Source organism: Tachypleus tridentatus, chromosome 13, assembly GCF_004210375.1.
Source record: "Tachypleus tridentatus isolate NWPU-2018 chromosome 13, ASM421037v1, whole genome shotgun sequence".
NCBI classification, from domain to species: Eukaryota; Metazoa; Arthropoda; class Merostomata; order Xiphosura; family Limulidae; genus Tachypleus; species Tachypleus tridentatus.
The window spans coordinates 194,438,648-194,466,618 of NC_134837.1; the positions used below are offsets into that span (position 1 = coordinate 194,438,648).

At 36.4% G+C, this 27,971-nt stretch overlaps 1 long non-coding RNA gene across 2 annotated transcripts; it reads left to right on the top strand.

Moving 5' to 3' along the window:
• Positions 1-1,665: 1,665 nt before the first annotated feature.
• LOC143238574 (uncharacterized) lies at positions 1,666-26,591 on the top strand. 2 transcript variants are annotated; one of them, XR_013020651.1, is made up of 2 exons: positions 1,666-1,878; positions 26,380-26,591. It is a non-coding gene; the product is annotated as an uncharacterized LOC143238574 (long non-coding RNA). The 2 variants fall into 2 exon arrangements; XR_013020650.1 differs by lacking the exon at positions 26,380-26,591 and adding an exon at positions 17,876-19,464.
• The last annotated feature ends 1,380 nt before the right edge of the window (positions 26,592-27,971 follow it).

The following is a 27,971-nucleotide window of genomic DNA, read 5'->3' on the forward strand; positions in this document are numbered from 1 at the left end:
GACCATATTCAGTTTGTCCAACGTGTTTTATACATATTGTCATTACTGTTATTTAACATAGAATTCGTCCTGTGTTGTTGTAGTTATTCTGAGGTTCATTTTATTAAACATATATAAATATAGCACATATCTATCACCAGATTTATTGGATAGCAAAATCAATACCAGTGATGACATGTGAGTATAGTGAAACATGGCGACAGCCATGATTGATAGTAAAATTAATTCTAGTGATAATATATAAATATGTTTTCGAATTTAGCGCAAGGCTACTCGAGGGCTATCTGCGCTAGCCGTCCCTAATTTAGTAGTGTAAGTTTAGAGGGAAGGCAGCTAGTCATCACTACCCACCGCCAACTCTTGGGCTACTTTTTTACCAACGAATAGTGGGATTGACCGTATCATTATAACGATCCCATGGCTGAAAGTGCGAGCATATTTGGTGCGGGAGGATTCGAACCCGTGACTCTCAGATTTGGAGTCGAACGCCTTAACCTACCTGGCCATGCCGGGCCTTTATGAATATAGCAGATATCTATCAACAGATATGTTGAATATAAAGCTTAATAATGTTTGTAATGTATATTAAATATTTTGCAATAGCTATATTGGATAACAATTAAGTCGAGTAGTAATATAAAAATATAGCAGATTGCTGGAAACAGCTATACTAGATGACAAAATTAATTATAATATTGGTATATAAATACAGCAAATATCTGGCAACAGCAACGTTGGATGCGAAAGTCAATTCTAGTTACGATATATAAGTGTAGTAGAAATCTGTCAACAGCTATGATTGACAGCATAATTAATTTAGTAATGATGTATTAATACAGCAGATATCAGGCAACAGCTTCATTGGATACTGTCAAGTGAATTCTAGTTACGATATATAAGTGTAGTAGAAATCTGTCAACAGCTATTATTGACAGCATAATTAACTTTAATAATGATGTATAAATACAACAGATATCTGGCAACAAACAAGGCAGAAGTTAATATCATGTAGGTAATAATTTTCTAAAAGTATGTTTTCCTTCGAATTTTGTTTTGGTTGCTTGTTTCCTTTTTCATGAGGGTTAAATATGTTTCTCTTGTAGCAAAGCCACCTTAAGCTATCTTCGATGTCCACCGAGGGGAATCGTTTCCCCCCCCCCGATTTTTGTTTCCTTAATCTGTAGACTTACCACTCTCCCACTGAGGGATACGTCAAGAAATAAAAGATTTTAAACGTCTTTTTTAATATATAAACCTTCAAAATAAACAGGAAAAATAGCTCAAAATGTGCGATTAATTACCTTCCACAATGCTACAGATCTTAAATCTCGCACTAAAGATTTACAAGAAGAAAGAAATGGATAAACAAAACGAAATTATTTTCGTTACATCTTGTTTTCTTTTTAGATAGGCGCTTAGTTAGAAGTATGGTGGCAGAACCCCGCACCCACTCTCATAATATTTAAGCATCTCACGTAATTTTACTTTGAAGTCAGTCGTCCACCCTCCCCCCAGCGTTCTGTAATGCTCCTGATAAACACCGGTGTCCTTGCCTTAATTCACATATGGCATACTTAAAGTCTGACAATGACGTCATGAGTTATGTTCTAAACCTTGGAGTTTGCTCGAGGAATCCTAAGGTTTTGATAAGAGAAAAGGTGTAGATAAAACACTTCACGCAGCCAAATCTGCTCTTTAGGAAATTGAGAGTAATGTACCAAAGTAAATCATGATCAAACCTTAAAGTGACTGTGGCATCTGAAATGATCACACTTTACACTTGAATTTTATATGCATATAAAAGTATTCTGTCAAACGACGTTCGAGGAGGGGGGAACACAAGAAAAACTTACAAAGTCAAGGAACGGTTACTATAAGGTACGTATAATTTAAAACTTAATAATAATGGGAAAAATAATTGTTAGCTCTGTAGGTTCGGTTGGCCCCCTCATGGCCAGGTGGATAAACCGCTCGACTCGAAATCTTAGGGTCGCGGGTTCGAATCCCCGTCGCACAAAACATGCTCGCACTTTCAGCTGTGGGGGCGTTATAATGTAATGGTCAATCCCACTATTCGTTGGTAAAATAGTAGTCCAAGAGTTGGTGGTGGGTGGTGATGACTAGCTGCCTTCCCTCTAGTCTTACACTGCAAAATTAGAGACGGCTAGCGCAGATAGCCATCGAATAACTTTGAGCGATATTCCAAAACAAACAAACAAACAAACAAACTTTAGGTTCGGAGAGCGCGTGATTGCTTTTGGAAGCTTCAAAGAGTGGTAACAGACTGTATAAATCTCAAGGGAGAGGAAACTTACCATAATCTATCTAAAAATAATGTTTTGAATTCTCAGTCTGAACAACCGATGGGAAAAGAAGTCGCTAAATAAGACAGAACAAACTATGAGCCAGAACAGGTTTGCAAGTATTACAAAGAAACGAATATATGTCTTTTTCACACCAACAGCGGAAATAATCGTGGACGAAAACGTTTTATATCAGTGGTTACAAAACAGTTTCTTTCATTTCATTTAATCGAACATTCACAGTTAAATATAACAGTAAAGTAAAGAAAGTTTAGCACTGTATTTATCATGTATTTCATACCAAAATATGTGTGAAACGTTTCACGAGGCAAGGTGCCTTAATGTAATAGATTTAACCTAAATATTGTTTACAGATATTATGTGAATGTTCTTGAAGTTTCTGTATATGTGTATTTAAATATTCTTAAGAGTTGTTATTCGTTCTAGTAAGTTTTTAGAATTGTAACATTTCTGTTTTTCCACTGTTTTAAATGCAGAACAATCAATCAAAAATCATTTATGTTGGAACAGTTTTTGAGTTAACCATTTTAAAAAGCCGGAACTCTTTTATATGATGAGAACCACGCCTGCGCACCCTCCCTTCCCTCATGCGTCAAGTTAAGGTGAATGCCACACCCTCAGCACCTTTAGTTCCTGCGCTCTTATTGAAAGTCCGACTACAGATGACGGGTCTTTTTTTTTTTTTTGTAATCATGCGTCCAGCGAAAATTATCTCGTTGACCAAACAAAAATTTAAATTAACCAATACAAGGAAGTATAATTCATTGTAGTCGATCAGTTTTTGTGTGTGTGTTTCTTTTAGCAAAGCCACAAAGGGCTATCTGCTCAGCCCACCGAGGAGAATCGAACCCCTGATTGTAGCGTTATAAATCCGGAGACATACCGCTGTACTAGCGGGGGGCTAGTTTTTGGAGGTAATAACTAAGTATTAATTTCGCAGAAACAAAAGCACGCATGTGTACGGTGAAGACAACTTCTCTGAACTAGAAAAGCGATTGTCCAGTTGCCAGAAAAAAGTAACAATTTTGGTTGAGGAAAAGTCACAGAAACAAATTCACGATTTTGATTAGGGAGGAATCAATTTTTTTTCAATACCCACACAAAATACAAAGTAATGGAACATAAAAGTTCGGTATTTATTATGATGCATAATATGTAACATTACATGAAAATACATGACATAACACAACTTCGATAATGTTTGTTTGTTTGTTTTGTTTTTGAATTTCGCACAAAGCTACACGAGGGCTATTTGTACTAGTTGTCCTTAATTTAGCAGTCTAAGACTAGAGGGAAGACAGCTATTTATCACCACCCACCGCCAACTGTTGGGCTACTCTTTTACCAACGAATAGTGGGATTGACTGTCACATTATAACGCCCCCACGGTTGCGAGGGCGAGCATGTTTGGCGCGATGGGGATGCGAACCCGCGACCCTCAGACTACGAGTCAACTTTGATAACATCATGACAGTACACGTGTAACCACGAACAAACTTTACCACATTTTTATGAAGTTCCCGATGAACAACAAACAACATACTAATAATTCGATAATTTAACTTCTAGGAACTTAAAAAAAAACATAAATTTTCAAATTGTCACTTGTTTTGCTATATTCAAAGCAAAGATCGGAAAAAGGGAAATAAACTTCCCATTTGCCATTTTAATAGAGAAAAAAGATAGTTTCATTTGAAAATATTTATTTGGTTTTATTAATCTTATCGGATTGTCTGTTTACTGATAGAACTAACTTTTTATGTTCGTGTGTACGAGTTAATTCATTTGGATGTGTAGTTTAAATTCCGAGGCACAGCATGACCAGATGGTTAAGGCACTCGACTCGTAATCTGAGGGTCCCGGGTTCTAATCCTCGTCACATCAAACATGCTCGTCATTTCAGTCGTGGGGACGTTATAATGTTACGATCAATCCCACTATTTGTTGGTAAAAGAGTAGACCAAGAGTTGGCGATGGGTGGTGATGACTTGCTGCCTTCCCTCTAGTCTTACACTGCTAAATTAGGGACGGTAAGCACAGATAGCCCTTGAGTAGCTTTGTGCGAAATTCAGAAATCAAACAAAGAGGAAGAAACAATCACTTGTATCGACAAACCATAAACCAAATAGCTTGAAGCTACGCAGATTCAAATTAAACTCATTCCAAACCTGTTCACATCAAAAATATATATGTTTCTGAATTAATAAATTCACAAACCTTCATGCATTTGTAACACGTGGTCTTGATATATTGGTGAGAATCCATTCTGCCTCGAGGTACCCAGTGTTGTTTACAATTACAAGCTGTGGAAACGCGCACGGCGGTCGTACATAATATTTTGGCTCCGAGTAGGAGGAGAAGGTGGTGGTAGGGGTGTCTTAAACGGCCCATTTCGTGATGGCTTACGGACATTTGAAGAGAGTGATGATGATAAAGTGCTAACAAAAACTCGTGAAGCTCGTGACTTATGGGAGCCTGTTGATAAGAGATGTGTATTTAAGTTTGGCCTATTGTCTTTTTAAATGACAAAGCGTGGTTAATAGATTGAAGTGATTTCGACGCCTAGAGCTGTAAAACAAATGAAAAAAAAATATGTTGAACTTGTAAATAACTAGTACTACAGGACCTAGCTTCATAAATGTGTTTGTTTGGTACATATAATGTACTTAAACAATAATGTTAGGCCTAACCTTCTTCACATAGCATTCAGTTAGGAAAGTGAATTCAATTAACCCACGAATGAATAAGTAGATATTTAAATATATCACATAAAGGTGCATATGGAGAGAGAATAAGAATATTTCGTGAATCATAAGTAATAGAATTAATGTTAATTGAGTCAGTAAGAGTTGCATAAGAAACATAAGAACAAGAAACTAATATATCGAAAGGTCTCGTGTTATTCAAACAAAACGTTCTTCTATAAGAGAAACGATAAGGAACATTTTAGGTGATTTATGTAAATTTCATTCAAATTAGGCAAATGTTAAATAAATCTGTTGCTGTTGTTACTTTACAAATTTAATTACTTTTACTAAATATGTGATATCATTTGTCACATTTTTTTTTACTTAATGGAATCCTGATTAATATGGAATTATAACACTAAAATCCGGGGTTCGGTTACCCGCGGCGGACAGATAGTCCGTTATGTATCTTTGAGCTACAACAACAACGATAAAAGCTAAGACAATACAATTGCTTCGAAACATATCCCTAAAATTACATGTCGTTATTTTTACAAATTTATGTACACATCAGATACAGTTTCACTAAGAAAAAAAGTTGAAACTTTCTAGTCAGTTGTGTTCTAATTTTTGCCAAAGCCTAGTGAACAAAACTTTAATTTGAGGCTTAAAATAATAGACAGTTTTCTGTTGAAAGCTAGGCTGATATTCACTAGAACTACGATTAATCTCTGACTTGTCTTGTGTTTTCAAGGTTAACATGTTCATTCGTTTGCGACAGTTAGATTATCAAAGATAGAGTTAAATAGGATTAAAGAAGGACACATTTTTGTTTCATATACATTTCGGTATCTTTAATGAAACGTTTAATTAAGTTATGTATATATAAACATACGAATCCATTAATCATTGGAAGAATGCGCAGTTTTAAGAGCTGACTTACGGTTTGATTAATATCTCGTTACACCTGACATAAACATGTTCCAATAGATTTTTGATAGAAAGTGTTAACCACTAGCTTGATGCTTTTATTAGAAAAAAGTGCAAATTTTCTGTAGAAAGTGTTTTAAGCAAGCATTATATATATATATAAAGTGTATTAGCAGATTGTAACCGATTTGCTGTTATACATTTATTTTAATATCCGCGTTTGTTTCAGTTTAATGCATCCAGCGTATATTGTTAAATGTGTTCTGCGAGAGTCCCACTTGTTCTCCAAATTTGTAGAAGATTCTCAATCGTAAGAATCAACAATATACTATGTATGTAAAATACTAGTAACTGATAGTATTATTGCCAGATGAACTTTCGAGGATCTTGCCTAATGCGTATAAAAGCGAGCTATCGTAACACGCGGAGAGACAGTTTTAGAATACTGTCGTTGGTTTGCTGCAATCAGTATGCTATAAACTTCGTAAGCTGTAATTGTGATAAACGCTTATTAATTGGAAAACTGCAAGAACGTTTATAGATTTCGAACATTATAAACCGTTTAACTTCAGTAAATTAACTTCGAACGTCAGTATTTCTACGACGACATTAGATATCTTAGTCGGAGAAAAGTCAGCTTGTAAACGGCGTGAGGCTATACATTGAGCGAAGACATACCGCGTTGCTACTGGCGGGGAGCGTGGTAAGTAAGACGAATCCATGAAAGTTTATTGGGATGTGGTAACAGAAAGCCTTATGATATTTGATTAGGAAATGTTTTTTGTTTTTTTTCAATTCAAATTACTCGCAACATATCTCAAAAGAATTTCAATATCTGCTTTAACAAGACGCCTCATGGTATTGTATTGGGAAGTTTTAACAGAAAGACTTATAAGATTGTCAACAGAATGTTAAAAACAAGTATGAACTTTTTAATATACTGTTAAGAAAATTTGTTTATTGGTAATTAGGAATAAAAATAAACAATACTCTGCCTACCACGGGTATCGAAACCCGGGTTCTAGCTTTGTAAATTCGCAGACATACTGCTATGCCACTGGCGTTGGTGGTAAGAAAAATCCATGAAAGTTTATTGTGATGTGTTAACAGAACGCCTTGTGATATTTGATTAGGAAATGTTAACAAGAAACTGAGACTTCAAATAGCACTTTGCTCGTAAGATTTTCAATATAAGGTGGTAACTAAAATCACTATAAGATATTCAATGGTTAATAATAACATGTTCTAGATATGTAATGCAAACCGTCGACAGAAAGCACGTTAGAAAGTGAACAACTGAGTGTCGAGAAAACTCGCGAATTTTCCATAGCGTTAACAAAAATCCATGTGAGGTTTTTAAACTATAGGTTAAACAGTTCATAACTTTTCAATATAAAGTGTTGATAGCAAGCAAGCCTCGTGAAATATTCGAAATTTTGAAAAAAGTAATGGTACATTGTATACAGTTTTAATGTAGTATTATGAGCAAACTCTATTAGATTTATAATAAACTACTTTGACAGAAAATAGTGTGAGATACATTATAAAAAGTGTAAAAACAAAAGAATTTGAACTTTACAAAATGTTTCAGTGGCTCATCGGTAAGTCTGAAGAGTTACGACGCTAAAAATTGGGTTTTCGATACGAATAATGGGCAGAATATAGCAAATAGCTCATTGGGTAGACTTTTGCTCTCCAACCGAACAGTAACGGCATGGCAAGATGGTCAAGGCACTCGACTCCTAATCCGAGGGTTGTGGGTTCGAATCCCCGTCACACCAAACATGCTTGCCCTTTCAGCCGTGGGGGCGTTATAATGTGACGGTCAATTTTAATATTCGTTGGTAAAATAGTAGCCCAAGAGTTCGCGTTGGTTGGTGATTACTAGCTGCATTCCCTCTAGTCTTACATTGTAAATTAGGGACGGCTAGCCAGCGCAGATAACTCTCATGTAACTTTGCGCGAAGTTAAAAACAAACAAACAAACAATCCATGCCGTAGTTACCGAAAACGAAGATCTTTAACCCTTAAACGGTGGCCGTCACCAACTGATGCTGCCACCTACAAAATTTCCGCTGTTTAAGGGTTAAGGAAAGACTTTCAGTACGACAACCTCTCTATGGGAATTACCATGGAATTAAAGAAATAATTCAAAAAAGAAATTGCGTTGTTTTTTTTTGAAATGACGAATGTGTAAGGAACAACCTAGACCAAGACGTTAAGAAATATATGTTCTTTACACTGCTTTAACGGGAACTACACTAAACTATCTTTAATTTATTGGCAGTCTAGTATCTGTATTACGTATCACAATCAACTCACACCCAAGTTAACTTGTACCCCACCCAGGCAGGCAAACTTTTCAACGTCAGTTTTAACTGTCAATATCTGACAAGCTAATATCCAGCGACGACGATTGCAATTACTCAAAAACTCAACTAAAAAAAAATTCAAAGAATATTTTGGAGCAGGAAATTTGAAGAGGATGCTGGTGCAACTTCCATACAGTGAAAAGGAACGACTATTAATTAATCAGCGCCCTCTCATGGCTCATCTATTCACAGTAAGGTCTCACTAAAAGAACAATATTAACTGAAATAACTTGAACTTTTTTGTATGAAATATACAGAATCGTGGTGTAAACTTTAAAATAATGCTTACAATTTGAGTGCACAATCTGATAAAAAAACTGGTCAGTTTCAATTTTGTTTTCATGATTGGCATCAAGACAAAAAACAACAACAAAAAACCCGCGGGAATAGGTTTTAAAAAAAAGCATGCAATAAACTTATGTTTTATTATAGTTTTTTAATGCAAAATGAATAAAAATACATATTAAAAATAAATCTGTGTATCAAAAAAGGTGAATTATACACCTGAACAACAACAACAATTCGTCGTAAAAAGTAGCCTGTACGTTCATACTTTTACTTATGTACAGTTTAGGCCCGGCATGGCCAAGTGGTTAGGGCACTCGACTCGCAATCTGAGGGTCACGGGTTATAATCCTCATCACATCAGACGTGCTAACCCTTTCAGACGTGGGGGCGCTATAACGTAACGTTCAATCCCATTATTCGTTGGTAAAAAGAGTAGCTCAAGAGTTGGTAGTAGGTGGTGATGACTCACTGCCTTCCCTCTTGTCTTACATTATTAAATTAGGGACGGCTAGCGCAGATAGTCCTCTTGTATCTGCGTAAAATTAAAAAAAATAATCAGTTTATAATAAAAATGTGACTTGCTCAGGAGAGTCCCCAATCTCAACAGTTAAGGGTTTTACTCTCTTTGGTTTTCGGGTTTATTTTGCACAACAACTTTGAAGTGTTTCTTTAAACATGTTTGTGTGTGTCCTTAGTATGGTACTTTTAAGGTTATTTACTGGTCTAATATAGAGATTAAACCGGGGAAGAATATACGGTCTAAATTATTTTTAAAAAGTATCAACTAGAAAGATAACCTTTTACATTAGAAGGCAGAGTGCTCACCTGACCCGCAAGAAGTTGCAGGTTTAATCCCGGAAGAAGAAAGAGAAATAACACATAAAAGCTCGCTCATAACTAGTGGCTTTACTCGAACTAATGATTAGGCCTGAGGATAGACCTTGTTTGTGAGAGAGAAGGAATTTGGTAATCGTATTTTTTAATAGCTAAACAATAGCTGGAAGGTTAGATTTTCATTACAGATAGGTAAAGCACTGACAGAATAATGACAATGCGCTATAACCAGTATATGCTAATTAAATCAGGTATTTCTGTCGGTGTGTCTAAACTATTCCATCATAGTCTGGAGGCTGGCCTTCGTAAGCCATCCCTTACAGAAAAGTTTTGCTGTCCCTAACTGCTTATGTTATTAGGTTGTTGGTTTTACTTGTTTAGTTAGAACAACAAATTATGATTATATTTCTGTTAAAAATAAATTGATTTTAATTATAATTTTGATTTGATTTATTTGTATTCTTTGGTTCAGAACAACGTTAGCTAATAATGGCGTATGTAATTGCAGACTACGGAAGAGGAAAAAAATTTATTTATTTAACTCGAGACCAAGAAGCTTAAGTTTGATCAAGAATTGTACTTATTTCGTATCAACCTCAAAACTCGTGCACTTTTTGATTTCACCTTCCTGTCTCCAAAAGTGTTAGTTATGTAAAGTTAATACTTTTATAAGTACTGTGGTTCTGCAGGATATTTAACAAAATCAGAAAATCTTTGCTAAGCGAGGTATTTAGTAATAACCAACTTCCACTCGGAAAATGAAATAAAAGTGGCTACGTATTTAAATAAAGTTTGTTTTTGTTTGTTTATGAATTTCACCCATAGCTACTCGAGGGCTATCTGCGCTAGCCGTCCATAATTTAGCAGTGTAATACTAGAGGGAAGGCAGCTAGTCATCACCACCCACCGCCAACTCCTGGGCTACTCTTTTACCAACGAATAGTGGGATTGACCGTCACATTATAACACCCCCACGGCTGAAAGGGCGAGCATGCTTTGTGCGACGGGTATTCGAACCCGCGACCCTCAGATTACGAGTCGCACGCCTTAACGTGCTTGGCCATGCCGGGCCATTTAAATAAAGTATTAACTGCGTACAAGTCGATTATTACTCAAACCAGGTACTTGTTGTTATTAGTGTAATTTAGACTAGTATACGGAATAGATAGATTCCTTAACTGGGAGTTCATTTTGAAAAGTAAAAGACTGACTTCAACCAATGACGGAATAACGAGTTAGGAGGGAGTAACTTGAATGTCGGTAATTGAGATTGTTTATTTGCTTTAGATCAGTATCAATGGGTTTATGTGCTGTGTCCACTGCAGAGAAGGAAACTCTGGATTTTAGCGTTGTGATTTCATGAACTTACCAGTTGTTCCATTCGGAAATAAGGGTAGCTGAAAATAGTATGTACATGTTTAGTTTGGTCCTTGGCCAGTATTATGCACTAGAACAGAATAATTCGATGGGGCATAATGCAGTGAATTAATTAATCAGATAATTTGACTTCGAATTGGCCCGACATAGCGAGGTGGTGAGGACGCTCGACTCGCAGTCTGAGGGACACGGGTTCGAATCTCCGTTACACCAAACATGTTCGTCATTTCAACCGTGAAAGTGTTATAATGCGACGGTCAATCCCACTATTCGATGATAAAAGAGTAGCTCAAGAGTTGATGGTGGGAGATGTGACTAGCTGCCTTCCTCTAGCCTTACACTGCTAAATTAGGGGCGGCTAGCGTAGATAGCCCTCGTGTAACTTTGCGCGAAATTTAAATAAACCTACTACGATTGACACTAATGGAGTGTAAGGATAGAATCACTTGACGGTGAGAAGACGCAGTGAATCATACCTTAAATATACGTCGTTATACTAAAATGATTTTGATTATCTAAATCAGCAAGTCACAAGACTACCACAGCCAGTATAAAATCACCTTGGAATATAGAATATATAAGAACTATAATAAACATTGTTTTACCTTCCGTAGGTTGTGTGATGCTGATGGAAATTAATCATTTTTATGGAAGTAAAGTATCCGCCTCTTTCAACGTAAAATATTTATACACTGAGATCATAAAGATGTATTTAGATCGGAGATTTAGAATTTCCACAATGGGAACATATTTAATACACTGGAAAAACAAAGGAATATGGATCAATTTGTTACCCCAGAACCATACAGAAGTAGACCTGTAGCACGTCGTATTGCAGGCGTCGTTAGGAAAGTACAGCGTCTTCTGACAGATCAGGATACACGAACACAAAGGTCAGTGGGTAAAGCCGTCCATGTTTCCCAGGCATTAAAATGCAGTTTAATAAAAATGAGCTCTAACTGAAAAACTAATACGTTTCACTTGTATACAATAGCATACTTCAAGCAAATGGAACATGAAACGGGTATTCATTCTATTCCATATGAAGACATCCCAGTCAAGTCACTGGACACAACTCCTATTGAAAATATCCCAGGAGAGGGGTGTTGTTTGGACATGACAGTGTTATGTCGGAGTTGTTTTGTTTGTTTTGTTTTTTCCAATGAAAAATATGCTAGAAAGATGTTCCCAAGTTGCATGTTCGTTAGATAGAACATGAACAGATGTGACGGCGTGGACTGTAACTTCGTGATGAGACTCCAAAATTGTTTTAACATAATGCACTCAGCCTGTGTATAATTTAAGGCTAATATGACAATGGGCAACAGTGCAGTGTGGAACTTTTACCACATACATATTCAGACATATGATGATTATATAAGTTTGTTTACTGAGCTTCGCGCAAAGCCAGTGAAGGTCATCTGCACTAGCCGTCTAGGTTTAAGAAATGACAGAACAGAAGAGAAGGAAGGCACCTAGTCAGTACCACCCACCGTCCAATCTTGGGCTATTCTAATCGAATAATTGGATTAACCGTCACATTATAACCTCCAAATGGCTAAAAAGGCGCACATTCGGTGAAGAGATTCAAACCCGTGATCCACAGATTGCAAATCGAGCATCTTATTTATTTTATCAATCCAGATGGTAACGGAGAAGCCCCGAATTTAAACTTCATTGTTTTTTTGTTTTAATAACGAATTTTCTACAATCAAACTACTCAGATTTCAAAAATAATATTATTTTTTTCTATCACGTAAGAAGATTTTTTTTTTTTACAAATTGGAAAGAAAAAAACACTCGCTGAGATCAAATTGTTATTTTGTTTACCACAATGGACGTTTTATATCATTATGTTTGTTTACAAAAATACAAAAAACTGAAGAAAAGAGAATATTTAGTTTGTTTATTTGTTTGTAATTAAGTACAAAGCTACACAATGGTCTATCTGTGTTCTGCCCACCACGAGTATCGAAACCCGGTGCTTAGCGGTGTCCGCAGACATACTGCGAAAGAACATTGATGTCAAACGAAAATGCATCCTCTTTCATCCTGTTTTCTTTGTGAAGTCTACGTCTTTTAATCTCAAAACAACGTGTTGTGGTCTTTATTTGATGTACTGCCTCTGGTGCATCTCGTGTCAATAACCAGTAATAATCAGCCATCATGCTGATGTTCCATCTTCCTTATAGTTCCTCTCTATTACCCTGATGCCTTGATGAAATCCTTCCCCTTGTTATTCGCTGACGGTACCAAGGGTTTCGGGTAACTAGTCAATATGTTAGTGTAAGAAATGAACTTTCAAGCTTATATTACAACCCAACTATCTGGATTCTCTTTGCTTCCTGAATAACATATTTAAAGACAATCCACGGTTCCTTTTCAACTTTCATCATTGTCCTTTTGAACTGTCATCCGAAGTCAATTTCATAATGTGATGACCAACAAAAATACCTTTTTTAAGTTTCGCTTCTGAAAAAGCTGGGAATTTTCCGCCAACGTAGATATTTGAAACAGTCGCCGGGCTGTTTGTTGATGTAATCCAACCGCGAATTCATCGAATTTGGTCACTAGAAGCGCTACAACTAAACTATAGTAGCTGTTTTAGTGTTGTGTTTGGGAATTTTAGGCTCAATTCTGCCCAACACTTCTTAGTGTAGTTACAATATGGAGACTTTGTTGACCATGACAATCTCACAACACCTTCCTGTTCGAGATAATTCTGTACAACGTAGACTGTGAACATTATCATTGTCATTGTCATCCTGAAACACAGGGGTATTAACAAACCTTGCTCTAGCATATGGCAAAAAAATCGTCTCCATATGATGCCAGTAGGAGACGCCATTGGCATTACCCAGAAGGATGTAAAGAACAGTTTTCTACCATGATCAAAAGTCGCCCAAAGATGTACTGCACTACCTCCCCGTGTTTCTTGTTGCTTGTTCTTCAGGCAAACGGAAAACAGAAATTCTACCATCAGCTTTAACATGCTGAAAACAGGACTCCTATGAAAAGATGACATATTGCCAGTGTCCTGACTGTAAATCGGCATGCTATATTGCCCAGTTAACACAGTGACAGTGGTGAATTCTGGTTAATATCGGTTTTCATATAGCCTTTCTTGCAAAATAATATCGTTTAGTCAGTCTCCTGTCACTGTTTTTCTCGTTATCCCTGAATGAGCGTCTTCATGCTATTTCTGTTCTAAGGTGTTGTAAGACTTTCGATCTCGACGTTTTAACGTGATCAAAGCACAGTGATCTCGGGCAATGGTTTTTTTTTGTTGACTCTCAGTAAACATTCCTGATACATCCTTTCAGCTGTAAACCGATGACGTTTCACAATTCTGGAAGCATCATTCTCGGGTGGGGCACTCTACCGTTCTGGTGATGTCCGTTTGCTTCATATCATTTCTGGATAGTCGAACAGCTTGACGTCCTATAACTTCTGGTACGTGACGAGGCATGACTTTACACCAAGTACAGAGAAACTGTCTGAACAAAGCATTGATCTGTTTCGAAAAACATTATACTACAGACACACCCTTTTATGCAAAACAGGTGTGTTTATGTGTTTTGGTGAATAAATACTCAAAACAACTTATACAGACCAGAATAACAAGTGGCACATGTTTGTCCAATCATATGTTACCTTTTCTGTCACTATAATAATAACAATGCAGAAGAACAGTAGATAAACTTCTCAGCCAAGACAGTATATCATTGGTGTAGGGACCTGATGGCTTAGATGGAATGAAATTTGAACTTGTTACACATGCGTTTTTGTTTTATTGATACCTTCACTAAACACCTCCATGTTTTACCACCCTCACCCACACAAACTTGTGATTGTAATTCTACGAATGATGTGCATATCTGTGTGCGTGTATGCATATGTGTGTGTGTGTGTGTAAATAAGGCACCATCAAATTATGATCAAATTTTCATATTAATAGGTGGAGCTTTAAAAACATTAATGTTGTTTTTATTCTCATTTTATCAATATTGTTTGGTTTGTTTCGAATTTCGCGCAAAGCTACACGAGGATTATCTGCGCTAGCATAGCTAGCTTAGCAGTGAAAGATTACAGGGAAGGCAGCTAGTCATCGCCACCCAGCGCCAACTCTTAGGCGACTCTTTTATCAACGGATAGTGGGATTGACAGTTATATTATAACGCCCCTCAGATTGCGAGTCAAGCGCCTTAACCACCTGACCATACACTACTCAAGAGATTGAGAATTCTGAGATAAAGCTGAACTATTCCAACAATTAACACATTTGTCTGAAGAACATCTTAAATATTACGAAACTGGAATAAAACTTTATTCTTGAGTTCGGGTCTTTTTATTATTATTGACAAGTTTAAATGGGTTTTTAAATATATTTTAAATCTCTCTCTCTCTCTGTTTGTGTGCAAAAAAAAAAGACACATACATTTACACACGCCCCCTAGCGGATATACCGGAGTTGGAGGAAGTAAATTCAGAATGTTTGAGAAAGGGATCTATTTGTGATGTCAAGTATCGTGCCAATCACAATCAGCATGCTGTGCTTGCTAGTAATACGGGGGAGTTCGTCTATTTCAAGCCCAAAAATGTTAATGCTTCATCAGAAAAATATAGATTATGTAGAAAATGAAGTACTGTAAATAGCTCTACTATGAATATATAGGGAGAATTCTTTTCAGATCACAGAAATAGGGGTTTTACCTGAACGTCTCCACCCCCTCCGCCTACTTGCGTGAAATTTCACTCCAATTGCTCCTTGCTACAAAAGGTCAATCTGATACATCTCCAACGGTCAGTTAGCTATGTGATGCTTCGTATGCTTTTATATTTTTAAATTGATATTTGATCCAACAATAATAACCTTACCGATTATATGTTGTTATTGTGCCCCAAAGCCTTACCGATTACATCAATGTTGTTATTGTGCCCCAAAACCTTACCGACTACATCAGTGTTGCTATTGTGCCCCCAAAACCTTACCGACTATATCAGTCAATCTCACACGCGTACAATCATACCTCGTATCAATCTAACAAACTGAAGTGTGGTGTTAACAACGTACTGACACACTGGAGCGTTATTTGACCTGAGTTCGACCGTCCTACATTGTTCTGTTTATTGACCTGTTATTCAATATAGGGCAGTGGAACTCGCTCCTTGTTTCTTCTTCATATCATTACTTTTATGTACACCTTGTTTCTGTTCAACATTACAGAACAGTTGTATAGCAGCGATTTTTAAACTACACTGTTCTTATCCATAATAACAGTAATGTCTCATATAAAACTTAAAGGAGTTTTTATTTTATTTTTGTCATATTAGGCATGAAGATGATATTAAAACGACGCCAATAACTTGTCTAGAATTATGCCAGCTCCTTAAGGTAAACGATGTATAATATTTATTAGCCCTCCTTTGTTTTATTTTCAAACACTTTTCTGTTCCTTAAGCCTACAACTGGAGTCCTATACAGACGTAACCTACACTCTGTTACTTCTGACTGGAAAGCGGGAAATTCCCAGGGACATAGCCTTGAGCTGGTTTCGAAAGGTCAGCCGTACTAAATGTTGTCATCCGATCGCACGATTTACAACTGATATATTTATCTCAGGCTAGAAGAAATTCTCCTATTTGAGAAGGCTTAGCATTTTGTAGTTAAAAGTCCTAGTTAGATTTTCGTGATGCTCTATTGATTATAGTGCTTTGTGCCATATTCACCAGCCTTGCCTCTCTTGGAATTGAGGTATCACATTTTATCATTGTATACTAGTTGATTGTTTTGGTTTGGTTGTTTGCCCACCACGGGTAACAAAACTCGATTTTTAGCGTCATCATCCTGTTGAGCTCGCAGTGATGAGGATGGGGCGTGTAATGGATACAATAAAAGTAGAGAGACGTAAAACTGATGATGATTGTAGGCCTTTTTCCAATCGTATTCTGATTTATATTTGTGTACGACTTTATATAAAGTAGTGTGTTAATAAATGTATTGGTTTATTATGGGATGAGTAGGCCATCAGGCTAATGTGTTACATTATTATGAAATGATATGATAGCATATAGGTAAGTATTAGAGGTTTTAATGCGAAACTCGGTCCTCTCAGAAGACAGTATAAATTAGCTCACTGCATAGGCTTGAACTTATACAAACGAACAAATCATGAATATCGTTTCACAGAAAAGACCGATAATATTAAAAAAATGAAATTTTTTGAATAGAAAAATCGACGAAATTGAAATTTCCTTTGACTTGAAAAAACAAACCAATCACAACGTATTTTACTAGTGAATATCCAATAATAAAAGTTTTGATTTGGAAAAAAACAAACCAGTCACAACGAATTTTATAAGTGAATATTCAATAATAAAAGTATCGCTGTTTTTTACTTAAAACCTGAACTGATCTGTGCATAAATATGTGTATGCCTCCCTATCAGTGGCACAGCGAGATGTCTGCGGTGTCACACTGCTAAAAACCGGGTTTCAAGATGCGTGGTGGGCAGAGCACAGATAGCCTTTTGTGTAGTTTTGCGCTTAATTCCAACTAATCGAAATACGTGTGAAACTACGAGTTGAGTTGAATAATAAATATCTAATAAATATTTATTATATGCAAAATATATCACAATTATACCCCCGCTTGTAGGAAGTGTTTGAAAAATGCCTCTACCTGTGAAGGTAAACAAGAAAAATGGAATTTCGTCCTTTGTCAGGTATTAGTTGTATTCTCAAGTAATTAATTTTGCGTGTTCAATTTTAATTTAAAAGGTTTATCCATTGTTAATATGTGTGCAATAATTCTCTTACAGTAATTTAATGTTTCTCAAATTACTGAATTTGTCCGGGAGAACCCAAAAAAATAAAAACACAACCCTTTATATGTATATAATATTTCGCCGGTTCTCAAACTGGAGTCCGCGTGTCCAGTCCGTGAGTTAATAAAATAGTTTAATAATATGTGATTTATAGAATTATAAATAGTTTACATAAAATTACATTTATACGAATTGAAACATTTACTTTTTGGGCCACAGTTTTTTGTTTTTTTTAGGTACACGATAGTGTTGGAGGCCCTCAGAAAAAAACGTACGTTAAAATAGGTTATCGGGTAACTGAAGTTAAACAAGAACCATAATATTTGGCTGTTTCGGACGTTTGCATAAACCAACATAAAAACTGTCCCTAATATCGAAGTGACAGTCTACAGGGAATGCTGCTGGCCTACAACACCGTCTGCCAATTCTTTGTTATGGTAATTAAATAATGGAATTTTTACCATCACTTTCATAACATGACTATAATGTGGAAAACTCGATTTTGTCTATCGGGTTCCCAATACCTGACCCAAAAATATTTGTATTGCAACTTAAATCACCGTTAAAAAAATCACACACGCAATGAGAAAAGTGTGACAGTATTACTGCTGATACTTGGATATACTAATAAATGAAATTGGTGGTTTGAGTATTCCCTAATAAGAACTGATGTAAATTATGAGAGCAGGCCAGTTGTTTTTGCCTCCAGCCAGATACACGAGATATACCTCTTTCGGTAAAGTGGAAAAAAAAATGTTTACACAACATACAAACAATATTATGTCTACAGATACCATGTGATGAAATAGATTAGTTCAGGATAGATGAAGTGTGGGTGTATCCAAATTTCAACCTTAACAATAAAATTTGTTTTTGTAGAAACTTCGAAACTGACCTGCTGAGACACTTTAGAGGTAACACCCGTCCTCTGACTGGACATCATTGCAGTAGAGTGTGTTTTCCGATGTAGTGGGATACGGGGTTGTAACGTTTGATGTTCTGTATATTCCAGTGGCACAGTGGATGTCTGCGGACTTATAGTGCTAGAAACCGGGTTCTGATACCTGTAGTGACAGAGCACAGATAGCCTTTTGTGTAGTTTTGCGCTTAGTAACAAATGACTAAACTAAACGACTAATCGTCATATCTTTACTGAAACCACCTGGCGGTAGAACTTACAAACCAGGTATTTTACACTACATCCTTTTTGCAGCTAAGTTTATACAGAGGACATGTGCCATCACATACTAACATCAGCATCCCTCTAGTAGCAAAGGCCCCTAACACCACACCCCTGCTGGCCCACAATGAAAGGTGAAGTGAATTAGATGGATTTATGCAATTAGAAAACTGATCAATAGATAAAATGCACTTTAGTTATTAACATTACTGACTTCTGTCACTTATGATAAAGTATGGGCTAGTTTAAGTTGCCAAACAACGTAGACATAAGAAAAGTAAGAAAGAATTGTTAGAAAGACAGCAAGATGAAACAAAGTGATTGGGTGAGATTTATTGGTATGACTGATATGGGTCATAGAAATCACAATATGTACTTTGAAAGAAATAATTGGGAATAATTTTGGTGCATCAGGTAACAAAAACTAAAAATTATCCACTGGATGTTCACTGAGGTTCTAAGTGTTTGGGTGAGAAGTCTCCTCCGTAACTGGTGTGACATGGTGTTACCATTTAGGCATCAAGTGACAGAACTTAGGTACTAGAATGTCATGGAACAATGTAGGGGAATGTTGTATCCATCTTTGTGTAATGCTTCATGAACAACTGTTAAGATCAAAACATAACTAAATATATGTAACGTGTTTTTTTTATCGTAAAAGTTGTTGAAAAACCTGTGCGAGGTTTTAACCTACTCGAAATACACACAACGAATATAGAGTCTCAGTGATATTTTTCAGATTTCGGAGATGAGCTAACAGGCTTTTCTCAGAAGTCGGTAATAGGTAATAAATAATATTTGTTATCAGGCTAAATTATATTATGTTACAAAGTTGTTTTTTTCAAGGCCTATTACTTTCTTAGGGAGACATTTACTCACGAAACATGTTTTATTTCGAATACAACATAAAACAATCCTAAGTAAAAAAAAAAACGTTTTATAGACTCACGTGAAAACGTTTCGTCAGAGAAACAGCTGTTAAGAGAGGAAGAGAAAATGAAAGAATAAAGACTAGTAATTACGTGTCTACATAAAACGTAAAATTCAGTGAATCAACTATTCATCTTGTCGGTACACCTGCGTGCGAAATGAAGCTGATTTCTGCTCGCAAGTTTGAAGCAAAACTATTTAAAAAGTCATTAAAAGTGCACTTTCAAAATTTATTGTTCTTTTGTTTTTCGTGACTGATACATTGAAACTAGTCATAGCTATAATGTTGCCTTTAAAATAAATAAAATAAAGAATCTGTAATGCAAAGTACTTTCGTCAGTGGATTACGTCAGTGATCCATTAATATTATGATATCAATAAAGTGTGTTATGAGCTTTAAAACTTAGACATTAATAGTTAACACAAGAGGACACTTTAAACAACTGAACTACTGAATGCAAAGCGTAGTGTTTAACGCGCAACTTTTGATTGCTTGATTTTCAGATTTTTGTTTTGTAGAAACGACGCGTAAAAAAATCACATAAACTTATCCCTTTCAATGTAAAGCTAACCACTTAGTAATACAGTTAAATGTTTGTTTTTTACTCACAATACGTGGATCAAAACGCTTTGAACTAGTCGTATGTATATAAATAGATGAATGTTTGTTTGTTTGTTTTTAAAATTCGCTAAAAGCTACACGAGGGCTATCTGCACTAGCCATCACCAATTTAGCAGTGTAAGACCAAAGGGAAGGCAGCTACTCTTCACCACCCACCGCCAACTTTTAGGCTACTTTTTACCAACGAATAGTGGGATTGACCGTCACATTATTACGCCCCCACGGCTGAAGAGGCGAGCATGTTTGGTGTGACTGGGATTCGAACCCGCGACTCCCAGATTACGATAGATCAATGAAATACTTGCTGTTGACTTTTCTAATGTGTAGTGGAACAACACGAAGCTTCAAACACCAGTTGTCACCAATGACATTAATAAGTTTCAAAATCCACATAATTTGATAATTTTCACAAATTTTAAGGATAATCAATAGAGTATTTGAATTTTTATAAGGCCAAAGAGATGCAATAAAAGTCATCTCCTCAGTAATTCGTTGCAGAATTTAAATAAGGGTTGTGTGAATATATCATTTTATACACTTGTCACCATTTAAAAGGCCTTTCGTTCGATACCAGATCCCATTGGCTATTTTGGAGTTGTGATACTTAACACTATATATGAATTAACGTTTTAAGCAGCTCAAGAAACTGGAATGCGTTGTGAAAATACCTAAACTGTTACAGTTTCTCACCCCATCAACCCCTTATTCCTGAAAGAGAGAGGTTAAGGTGTGGAAAAAACCCAAACCAACCAAACTAGAAAGAGGCCGTTAAAAGCATATTAGTTTTTAAAATTCAGTATCTACATATTTTGAAAAGCTATTTGTCAAGTTAATCAAATCACAAGAGACTTCAGAATCTATATATCCTGTAGTGATGTTTTTTTTTCCGAACTTAATTTGCCCTAATGGATGTAAGATCATTTTATAAATATTTTTTAATATATATAACTTAGAGAGGCAGTCGCAACTTTCGAAAAAAGCACTATTAAAAAAATATAAATTTCTCAAAAATCTAAATATTCCTGATGTTATAGTAACTTTTCAGATAATTTTTTCCGAAACCTATCGGCAAACGAAGGAAATACTGAAGGTTTGTCTTCAAGTCGATCATATGCCAGAACTGAAATTTTATCTTTACTGCCGTAAAACGTGAATTTGATATCTGTCTCAGACATTGTACTTTACCACTTGGCCAGCTTAGCCATTTCATTTGTTTGTTTTTACATTTTCCCGCAGGGCTCTCTCTATTTGAGATCAATCTACGGTAGCTAAACCTAATTTTGAACTTCATTCTGGAGAAAAGGAAGCTAGTCAAAGCACCTAACGCCAACTCCTGGGCCGCTCTTCTCTGAACGTATAGTGGGATAGTATCATAAACCTTATAAATCTCCCATGGCCTCAATGTTTTGAACGCGATTGTTATTATTTTGCGTTAAAGAGACGCAAATATTAGAGCTAAAAATCCAGTACGTTAATCGCCGGACTATACTGGGCTCCAAACTTATTTTACCTCAACATTGCGTATGTATTTTGTAATGTAATTAAGCGTGTAGCTAAAAAACAACAACGCTAAAATCAGGGGTTCGATTCCCCTCGGTGTACTCAGCATATAGCCCGATGTGGCTACTTTGCTATAAGGAAAAAAAACACACAACAACAACACAATAACATTTCTTGTAAACTCCAGTGGCTTAGTGGTAAGCCAACAGACTTACCACTAACTAAAAACGGGCTTTCGATACTTGTGGTGGGCACAGCGCCAAGAGCTCATTGCGCAGCTTCATGCTAAATAACAAACGAATAAAACTGCTTGTTTTCCAATTTCTTGCTAAACTAACTGATCAATTTCGCAAAGTCGACAATGAGCGTCTTTTAATCTTTTTTTTTTTTTGTAATTTGTTTCATCAATATGTTTCCCATTGAAAGTGAATTAACATATCTTAAGTTGCTTATTGTTCTGTTTATTTACGAACAGCTTTTGCGGAAAATGAATACACTTTCGTTGTTTTTATATAAATAAATATTTTAAATGTTTTACACTTCCTTTCGAAAATTCAGATAGGCTTAAGGAATTAAACCTCAGTAGAGTCAATGATAACGTCAATGATGCCAGATGAAAACTCACTTTATATATATATCGTATTGCTCCTGATTATCGTCCTCCTGGTATTGTTATAAAGCCTAATTTCTCTGACAGCAGAAGTAATCCAACATATAGGTCCGGCGGTTAAGGTGCTCGATTCGTAATCCGAGAGTCGCGAGTTCGAATCCTCGTCACACCAAACATGCTCGCCCTTTCAACCGTGAGGGCGTTGTAATGTCACGATCAATCCCACTATTCGTTGGTAAAAGAGTAGCCCAAGAGTTGGGGGTGAGTGGTGATAACTAACTGTCTTCCCTCTAGTCTTACACTGCTAAATTAGGGACGGCTAGCGTAGATAGCTATCGTGTAGCTTTGCGCAAAATTCGAATCAAACCAAATCCAACATATAATTTTGAATTGAAAAACAAAACAAAAAAAACACTTGCACGTGAACACACAAACGCTTATTAGCAGTGACATCAACAAGTCACACGTGAAAAATAGAATCCGGAACAGTACAAATACTATGATTAGCACTCCCTTTGTAGCTTGCAACGCCCACGGGGCGTTAATTGGTGGCAATACGATGTATACGTAAGAGTATGTAAACAATTCGAGTATGATAAATTACATCAACTGCATATGGAAGGTCAAATCAGCATTATATGAGAATGACAGAAGATCTTATAAAAACCAAAACGTTTACACAGAGATTCTAAACTAAACAACGACCAGTTTTGTCCATTACCCTAGCCCTTGTAAGTGTTTGTTTTTCGTTATGGGTTAATAAATAATGGCAAGGACTAGCAATGGACTTTTCTTTTTCTTCTTAAATTAGAATCTCGTAATAAACATTTCATTTATATACACCTATATATGCAGAAGAAGCAACATTCTTACACATACAGGTAAAAAAAAGGCTTAGAACCAATCACCTTGCTGGAAGTATTTGTTATTAACAGTTGTAGCTTTTAGAAGATTGAGTTATATAGAGTTTTGTAAAATATTAAAACGATTCATTTCTTCAACGAAAATGAAAAATGGGTTCAAACTGGTGCTGTAGATGGGGGTACCTGTTAATTCTGCCTCACGTAATTGTTAATTAGACTTTACCACCGCAAGGCGTGAGTGCTGTATCGTTGTCAATGTCTGGCCGTTGTTCAGCGCACGCGAAGAGTTTACCTCTTACATCACTCAACAGGGGGCGAACCTGCTCTCCGAATTACTACTGCATAATAGATAGCGCACGATTTTACTAAAATTCTTTTCTCTTATTTATGAAAGAAGAGAAAAAAAGGAACAGAAAAAAGTTATTATTTGCGACATTTAATAGATTGACTGGTTTTAATAATCTATAAATCATCTTCTGCGAAACTACTTTATGTCTGAGGTCATGTTTAATACAGTGAACTTGACCAGTAAAAAAGCAAAACTTGACGATAGAACTCTCAAAGAATAAATTAAGACCTGCAGATGTACCTTGAATCCTTGTCTCAAAAATGCGCTTCGGATTTTGCGACCATGGGAACGATTTTAATGGTGAGAGTCAGATTCCATTCTTTCATCACGTGAGGGTAACTCAAGAACTGGCGATGGGCACTGTTCACTCTCAGTCTTTTTTCTTTTATATAACTTGATAATTAAGGACTGCTATAAACAGGTTGTCCGTGTGTAACTTTTCAGAATATTTTGAAGTCATCTATGGGCTCAGTTATCAGAACGTTCTGGTCTGTGGATCCGATACTCTGTTGTTCCCGCATTGATATCGCCGCAAAAATTGTATCTCTACTTTGGGGGCCGTAGACGTGTGTTAAAAGTGACAGTCATTTCCCTCTGAATATTAGAGTAGGCCAAGAATTGGCAGTGGTTGTTGTTCATTATCTGCCTTTCCTCTAATTTATCACTCCAATATTGGGTTGTTTTGAATTTTGCAGAAAGCTACGCAAGGGCTATTTGCTCTAGCCGTCCATAATTTAGCAGTGTTAAACTAGAGGGAAGGCAGCTAATCATCACCACTCACCGCCAACTCTTGGGCTACTCTTTTACCAACGAAGAGTGGGATTGACCGTTACATTATGACGCCCCCACGGCTGAAAGGGCGGGCATATTTGGTTTGACGGGGATTCGAAACTGCGACCCTCGGTTCATGAGTCGAATGCATTAACCACCTGGCCATGCCGGCCCTTTCCAATATTACGGAGGCAGATGGATCTAGCGCGAAAGTTAATATAAACACACAAACTAAATAAAATGCTCTTAGTTTCATGTTATAATTAAAACATCGATTTCACTTCTTATCAAGGACTTCATGGAAGGAACTGTATTTTAGAAATTTTGAATTTTAAGTCAAGTCAATTCGAACTAACGAGTATTATCTCAAAATATTCTTTCTTTTGTCTGACAAAATAGAGAAAATATTACTATTTAATCTATTATTTTTCTGTTTGGAAAAAAACAACACACAAACGAATCGTAAGATTTAGATAATATTTTACAGTTTATTCACTTGTAAGCTACCGTCCGTGGAATGTTTCTTTTTGGAAATCGTTGTTTGGAGAATTGTTTGTTTGTTTCGGATGTTTGCCGTAAGATACAAAAGGGCTAACTCCGCTAGCTGTCCCTAATTTTGAAATGACAGACTAGAGGGAGGACAGCTAGTCAATAGCACTCAAAACCAATTTGTGAGTTACTTTAATGGAATAATAGAATTTGACTGTTGCTCTCATAACGCAACCATCGCTCTAAAGTGCGAAGAGCGATTTTACGGATCCTTTGATTCGTAGTCGCATACGTTAAATACTAGGCCACGACTGGTTCTACTGACGGAGTAAGAGTGAAACATTGCTGTTAATTTTACCGCCAGAGAAAGGACAATGCGTATTTTGGTAGCTTTAAACCCTGCATGACACAGGGGCATGAGAGCAAAAAAGAGATTATCTCACTTTACTCCTTGCTCCTGAGGGTTACGAGTTTGAATCCCCGTCATGCCAAATATGCTCGCCCTTTCAGCCGTGAGGGCGTCATAATGTGACGGTCAATCCCACTATTCGTCGGTAAAAGAGTAGCCCAAGAGTTGGCGGTGAGTGGTGATGATTAGCTGCCTTCCCTCTAGTCTTACACTGCTAAATTAGGGACGGTTAGCACAGATAGCTCTCGAGTAGCTTTGTGCGAAATTTCAAAATAAACAAACAAAAAAATATTCCACCGAAAAACATTAAAGCAATGGTAAAAGTTTCAAAAAAATGTTGCGTATTCGATCCAGTGAATGGGTGGGACGGGTGAGACACGTTATGGGAACCAGAAGAGGATGAAGAAATTTCGATGATAGCGACAATTCTAGCAATGACAAAGATTTATGTGAAGATGGATCATTACCTTAGAGTACTACAACGTATGTAATAAACTTTTCAACAAATTTCGTAAAATTTACACGTAAAAATATTTACTGAAAAGTATCTAAAAACGTTTAGTATATCGATGTTTGTTTACTGTATTTAGAAATTATACGATATAATTTGTACAACTTATGTGTAAAAACAAATCATCTTCAGTTTAAACCTTCAAAATCGGGTGCGCACTCCATTCTAGGGCGCAATGTATTTTGACAAATTAGGTGTGTTTAGTCAGGATATGAAGAAGTAGTGCTTACCCTGTTTTGTCAAGGCGAAGACAGTTATGGATATTTCATACAAGTGAGATTAAATCAAATTTTTGCACTAACATTGGACCTTTGACTGCGGCTTGTGACATTAGACCAGTGGGTAGCTTGTGCTATATCATACACGCTTTGATAGCCTAATCATGTTGGTCGTATAAACTGCAAAGTCTGTGATTTCAAATGATAATTTGACAAAAAATTACTGGGAATATTATATAGTACATAAGGCAACTGGGAAACTAACAATTGTCCATTGGATATTCACAGAGGTCGCAAGTGTCTGGGAAAAAAGTCTCAATCTAGTTGATGTAATGTATGTCCACCTCCTGATGCAGAGTAGATATCCAAAGCCAAAGAACCTGAATGAATGGAAGATGCTGTCCAGATAAAGAACTTGCAGAAATCCAAGGACACAATATGTCAACTGAGAACTAGGAAAAGCTGTACCTTTGTATATACAATATTTTATGCTACCATGGATACTGTATATACGGTGTAAAGAATATTTTACCTATTCTTGTAAAATAAAGTTGTGATTAAAAGTTGAAAGAGTTGTCTCATTTCTTGGAAAGTGAGGAAAAGTGAATGTTTTATTTATTGAAATGACTGTTTTATTTTTATTCCGAATCCTAATATATGCCTTAATTATAAGGCATATAATTACCTTTATATTGGGTTAGGGTTTGGTTTGGTTTGAATTTCGCGCAAAACTACTCGAGGGCAATCAACTCTAATTTACCAAAGATTAAAGGAAAGGCAACTAGTCATCACCACCCACCGCCAACTGTTGGGCTGCTCCTTTACCAACGAATCGTGGATTGACCGTACATTATAACGCCCCCACAGCTGAAAGGGCGAGCATTTTTGATGTGATGAGAACTCGAATCCGCGACTTTCAGATTACGAGTCGAGTGCCTTATCCACCTGGCATTAGTTTAGAATCCATCTATGAAAAGACAAAGTGCTAACAAACAATGTTTGGCGGAAATTAGAGCTATAAATTCTTCAGTGTGGTGTTAAACCATTGCTAAGCGCGAGGCAATGGTACGCCCGATTCTATTCTATTGCTAATCAGTATCTCTTCCCTCAAGTACAATATTCTTTTAGGCAGCATTATAGTGAATCAAGCTATGAGACCTTGGTCGTGGTCAAATACATCAGTCTAAAGTGTTTGTCCTCCTGAGTTCAAAACTGTAATTAGATCTCAGATTGGTGAAGAGATGATGAAACTATGAGCTAAAAGTTTGTACTTGAAAAAACAACAACAACAAAACATTCAGTCATTTTATAAGCCATTATGCCGCGGCTAAAATAAAAAAAATAATAATAAATTTGGAGAGCAAGGAATAATATGCTGTTGTTTGTTTGTTTTTCACAGGGTTTCTTAGCTGTGTGTAGATTAGACCAGAGATCAATATATTTGTTTTTGGAACCAACAACAGTTTATGATACAAATCTTACTGACAAATGGATATTGCGCAGACACATCAGCAGAACACAGATTGAGTTGTACCGTTCTATAAAACATGTACGAAAATCAAAATTGGACAGTTGTATAGTTTTTATTCCCTTGTGAATCAGCGGACGTACAGATTTACAATGCTAAAATAGGGAGTTCGATTCCCTACGGGATACAAAGCGCATATAGTCCATTGTGTAACTTTAGGCTAAAAAATCATCAAATTTAAACTAATTCTTATTGAAAGTGAAGCACGTTGAAACGCCCAACTAACAAACAAACAAAATCATGAGTCCCTTACAGTTCATGCCCGGCATGACCAGGTGGTTAAGGTACTCAACTTGTAATTCGAGGGTCGCAGATTCGAATACCCGTCACACCAAACATGCTCGCCCTTTCA